The following is a 6,332-nucleotide window of genomic DNA, read 5'->3' as shown; positions in this document are numbered from 1 at the left end:
TGCTGTGTCATCGGATCCGACCCGTCCGATCGACGTCTACCCATGGAGGAGAGGAGCAGCAACTCCGCCGCAGCCCACGAAAGAGAGGAGCAGGGACGAGGCTACAGAGAGCACGAACCGATCGAGGACGCCACACTGGGAGTGAGTGTACGTACGTGTGGTCAAGCTTCTTGTCCAAGAGAGTGCAGGTCAGGATGTGCATGCAAATTGCCTTGGACTTGGAGCTCGGTGATGAGAGCGGGTAATGGACAGTATTGACTGGACTAGTGAGAAGGGAGGAACGACACGACACGAACGAGAGGATGATCCATTTTGCTGGAGGGACATCACGTACGGGAACGTGAGTACGTACAAGCCAGCATTGCCTACATTGCCTACTTTAATGATGGAAAACCAAGTAATGAGACAGAGTTTCATGGATATATCGTGTAGGATATGAACATCCGTTGATGATAAGGCAATGAACCAGTGGCTCCAAGACTTTGACCGCCGGCGTCCTCCACGACGGGTGAAAGAACAACCTGCTGCAACCGGGGAGAGTACAAGGAGAGAATAACCGCCTGAAAGGAGCAGGCTATACTAAGATGAAGAAGCCCGTGAGCGGCAGGCCCAGAGAGAGAGAGAGAGAGTATTGATTTCTAAATAACCAGGAAAAAAAACCCATGCGTTGCAACGAAAACAAAATAAATAAAATTTGTTTTAAATCTTATTGTCACTGAGGCTCTCATTATCGTAGAATAATGCATAATCCTTCACTTGATATTGTAGCATTGCCTTAGTATGTTTTTTTTGTTGTTGCAAATATGCAAAAATTGCGCGCGGGGGAAGTAAAGTTAGAAATGCATGAAGGCGACGGGAGCATGTGAGCAAGCATGCAAACAAAGGGGTCTATGTCTCTAAAGGAGAGAAAGTACGTCTCACTGATAGGGGCTGCAAGACCGGTAGTGCATGTCGCAGGCTTCGACAAGTAGTATGTCTTGGACTACTATTGAAGTAAATTTTGCAGCATAGCAGATCTTATTCACCCATCTGCATCCAACAAAGACGGACTTAACGAATGTGCATGACGTCATATCAATAAATTTTGACGACGCACACCCTTCACATTCTGGAATGGCGTCATATCAATAAAAAAAATTATCATGTATTATTTCGATGACGCACGCCCTTCACATTTTGGAATGGCGTCATATCAATAACTTTTGGAGTATGTACACCCTTCATTTTATTCCTAGGTCCACGAGTGGTATTCGATATCATGCGACATATATTGAGAAAGTATACATTTATTAAAGCAGTCAATTCACATTGATTTTGCAGTCCTACAATCCGATGTCTTTATTTGCAATCTTGCACACTCTAGAGGCTCTCCCCTCAATTCTCTTGTTCCCGCTTTGCAATTGAATGATTTTTGTTCTTCGCTTTGCCTTTGCGAATCAATGAATTTGTAGGAAGAAATCATTGAGGTCCGGCATAGCGTATGTTTCAGTGTATGCATGCATGCATGCACATGCACATGCACGTACGCAGCATAGCGCGCTTCCTTGCTTGTCATTGCATGCACGTAGGTACTCCCTCCGTTTCGGTGCATTAGGCATTTTAGGAGGTGCACTACAATCTAGGCACGCATAGATTTGGTAGGAGAAGAAAATTAAATTGCAGAGAAAGCCAATCACATCATTCATTTTTCAACTGAAAACGTGCTATTAATTAGAAGACCTCTTGAAATCCAAAAAGTATGCCGCATAAATTGCATGCATTGGTTCTTCAATTAATAGATGTGGTCTAATTAATATGCATGCAAGTAGTACTATTCTAATGTACCTTAGTGTTTTGGGATTATTTGATTTTCGTAACATGCCTAATGCACCGAGACGGAGGAAGTACGTTTCCTTTCTTTTTTTTTTGGATTGAAATGAAAGTTGTCCATAATCATACACGCGCATGCTGTAGCATTCACGGACGCGTTTAATCAGCAACGACCGGTCGGCTCACCCATCCTCCGGTCGCGCGCTGCAGCAATTAAGAAAACCCATCATACGGCCCTGATTTCAATTAGCGCACGCACTTAATTAAGAAAAAAAAATGAGCGCGATGCCTTTCCGGCTGTGACTGCTCCAAGTCCAATACTCCCTCTGTGTCAGTGCATAGGGCACTTTACAAAACGCTTAGACCTGTTTTTTTAAAAAGTCTTAAATGTTTTAGTCCCAATTAAAAAGTCTCTAGTCTCTATCCTTTTTTTAGGGACTAAGAGCATGGTTAATAGTTCAGCCAGCTGCTGACTATATGATGTTGACACGTCATTTATAACCAAGCATATAGTCCGCAAGTATAATAGGTAGATGTAAATAAGTACTATTTTATTGATACAAGGTCCATCATCCTCTCTCATAAAATGCCTAGGAGCACGTGTTACAGCCGGATGTTAATTTAGGGCATCTCCAATGGTTGTAAGATAGTTGTTGGTAATTTTGACACATAGGATTTTTGATGATGTGTCATTGCAATAAATAAGGAAAGAGAACAAGGTTGTATGTAAATTAACCAACACCCTTGCACAAGCTCCAATGTAGAATGAGAGAGCACCTTATTTATTACCTCACATCTTATTGGGCAAACTAGATACAACCCATTGGAGTAGTTGTATGTTAAGGTGTTGGCTGATGACATGGCATATTTTACCAACAAGCTAACCAACAAGCTGTTGGAGATGCCCTTATAGCTCGCTTCTCTTCTCTCTCTTCCAACTCATCACAAATATATTATTTTAAGTCTTACAGCCCGCCGACATCATCCTATTGTACTTGCTCTAGAGGTCATTAAATGACATGTAAAAAGATCATGTTACCCCTATTAATGTACTAGAAGTTATTAAATGACATGTTAAAAGTAGGAGCTCTGTTGGAAAAAATGTCAAAAAAGTCCCAAAAAGACCCTCTCATAGGGTCTTCTTTCTTTAGTCCCAAATACCCCATTTTAGTCTCCAAAAATCCCTTTTGTTCCTTCACATGAGACTAAAAAGGACTTTTTTAGTCCCTACAGCAAAAAGTCCCTGTAAAGAAACACCCCCTTAGTAGAGTCGACTGCCGCCTCTAAGCTCATGCCATGTCACATATAACCTATCTTACAGCTAACATGTACAATAGTTGGTTAGAAGTGTGTACAACTTATTTATTATATGATCCACATTTTATTCTCACAAAGTGTCTAGGAGCACGTGCTAGAGCTGGCTCTTAACTAAGAGCTCGCTTACCTTCTTTCTCCTTTTTTCTCTTCTCCAACTATGCAAAAATATATTATTTTATTTCTTATAGACAGCTGACTCAGCTCTATTGTACTTGATCTTAGGCATGCTTCAATAACTCCCCTCCTCGTTTCCCTCCCAGCCTCGTTCGCTGCCTCTTAGTACCTTTGCATGCAGTGCGTCTACTCGGTGATTAGTCAAGAAATCAAAATCTATTCACATGCAAACGTGGGCCTCGAGTAGCTAAAAGACATCCACTTAAATACTGCGACCAATTTAATTGGAAGGATGACCGGCCTTGTTTCCTCTTGCTCTCCAATCAGCTATCACCTTGATCGCGTTGCACCTCCTAAAGTATGCACTGGTACAGAGAAAGTACTTAACATGCCTAACCTAAGGCTGTCCATAATGATAGTATCATAGCTAGGTAGTATCATACATGCCAACTAAGCATTTTTTATGAGGTGGCATATAATTAAATGAATAAAGAGAGGATTGAGTATCATATCATGATACCGTATCATATTAAATGATGTGCTACTATGTGTCTTGCATGACAATAAATAAATTGCATTATGATAATAACATATGATACTATGCATTAGAGATGTAGTATCATATACACTAGTATCATATACATGATACTAGTATGTGATACTACCCATTACAACCAGCCTAAGGCATAATCTAAGGAATGCCAGCTATATTGATCTAATGGTGAGACCCTTTTCGTGTGTCCCCTTTCTCACACAACAAGTATTACAGGTCAGTTGGCTGTTGCGTTTAGATCGGGCTCTAGAGGTCTACTCCATCCGTTCCTAAATATAAGACATTTTAAAGATTATACTATAAACTACATACGGATGTACATATACATATTTTAGAGTATAGATTCACTCATTTTGCTTCGTATGTAGTCTTCTAGTAAAATTCCTAAAAGGACTTATATTTTGGAACGGAGGGAGTAGATTTCAAATCCTTGCCAGCGTATTGTTTTTTGCTACCGCATCGAGAACACTGAAACGGTACACGGTCCATCCGGGGTCGGACCAAAAATCGCAAACCAACTAGTAAAATTAGATTGGGGGTTAAGTAGTGAAAATATGAATGACTTTTTAATAAAAGCATACAACGGACTACGAATACTTATATTTTTATAATAATAATTATTAATTATTATTATATATATATAACACATAAAATATTTAGAATACAAATGCAAAGATACTACTCTTACTTGTCTACTGATATGTACTTTTCTTGTATTAACAAATGTATAAAGCTATAATCAGCAGGCTGTAAGGATTAAAATATTATATTTTTACTAAGTTTGATGAGAGAGAAGAAGAGAAAGAAGAGAAGCGGGATCTTCGTGAAGAGCTAGTTCTAACATGTGCTCTTAGGTGTTTTGTGAAAATAAAAGATGAGCCATATATAATAAAAAAATAGTACTTTCTATAATTAATACTATACATACTAACTATAAGATAAGCTATAAGATTGATTATAGCCAGCAGTTGGCTATACTATTAACCATCCTCTTAATAGAAGAGTCCGCTGCTCACTCTATACTAGTACACCTCGTCTAAAAGCTTCCTAAAAAGCCTATTCATACAATAAACTGGCTGTATACTAGCTATAATATTTAATGCTTACCTGCACGAAGAGGCAAAGAATCTGTACAGTGATTGGCAGGTAGGATTAAACGCCTGCATTTAGCCCATGTGCTGGCTGCATGCGGGTTTTATTTTCTTGGAACTTGTGCTATCGCCGAGCGACTGATTAATACTATAGCCAACTGCTGGCTATAAGCTGTCTTATAGTCCATTTTATAGCTAACTTATACAATAGTTAGCTATAAAAAAGCATTATTTTTATCATATATGACCCACCTTTTATTCTCATAAAGCACCTAGGAGCACGTGTTAGAGCTGGCTCTTTACGAAGAGCCCGCTTCCCTTCTCTCTTCTCTTCTCTCTCATCCAACTCAGCAAAATATAGTATTTTAATTCTTACAGCCTGCTGACTGTACCTTATTGTACTTGCTCTCAAGCGCCTGCTTCCTTCTCTTTCATGTGTTCTCTTTCTTCCAACTAGGATTTTGCTTATGTGGAACATTTTATAGCCAGCTGACTACTCCCTCCGTCTCGGTGTATAAGTCATCTTAGGTTGTGCACCGTGACCAAGATGGAGAGGAAAACGAGAGAAATCAATGCTAATTTGCTAATTAATATCATTGCATGCAATGAATTGATCAATGCATGTTGTGCTAGTTAGTCTCAAGTCATTAAAAACATACATGTCTCACGTCTTTTATTGGTTGATTCCTTTATTCATGTCAAAAAACAAGAAACGAGGTAAAAGTTAATGCATCGTGCCTAAGTGTTTTGGGATTATTTGGTTTTCGTAAGATGACTTATTCACCGAGACGGAGGGAGTACGATTTATTGTAGAGGATGACGCGGTACAGTCGGACAAGAAAAAGGAATGTTGCTCGTCCGCACTCTTCTCGATGGATGGATCTTCTTCTTCCCTCTGTCGTCGATACGTATTTTTCTGGCGACAAGAAAAAGGAATGCTGCTCGTCCGCACTCTTCTCGATGGATGGATCTTCTTCTTCCCTCTGTCGTCGATATGTATTTTTCCGGCGACATATCTTGTCGACCTCCTGCCTTGGCTGTAGCTTTATACACTGGGGGTGGGGGAAAGGGGAGAGCCAGATCCCATGGCAGCACGGAGTTTTTTTTATGAACCATGCCACCACGGACTAGTGGGAGATGGGGGATGTCGGATGGCGGAGAAGCCTAGGCAGCTTCGTCTGGGTGCATCTGATCTATCCCGACTCGGAATCGGAGGGGGAGACTGGTCAAACTCCTATCCCGACTCAGGATTAGAGGGGGAGACAGCTTTGCTTGCAGCCCCGCCAGTCGGGGAAGGAGTTCAAAATGTTCTTTCTTGAGGCTATGTTCGGTCCTTGTTATTTCCTTCCTCATGAGGAATCAACTTCGGCAGGGATTAGGTGAATCCCCTCATGTCACCCACCCCCCGTCAACACCCTCTTCACAAATCCCTTCGTATGAGATTCAGT

The sequence above is a fragment of the Hordeum vulgare genome, chromosome 2H, assembly GCF_904849725.1.
Source record: "Hordeum vulgare subsp. vulgare chromosome 2H, MorexV3_pseudomolecules_assembly, whole genome shotgun sequence".
In the NCBI taxonomy this organism is placed as follows: Eukaryota; Viridiplantae; Streptophyta; class Magnoliopsida; order Poales; family Poaceae; genus Hordeum; species Hordeum vulgare.
Note: the sequence above shows the minus strand (reverse complement) of the source record.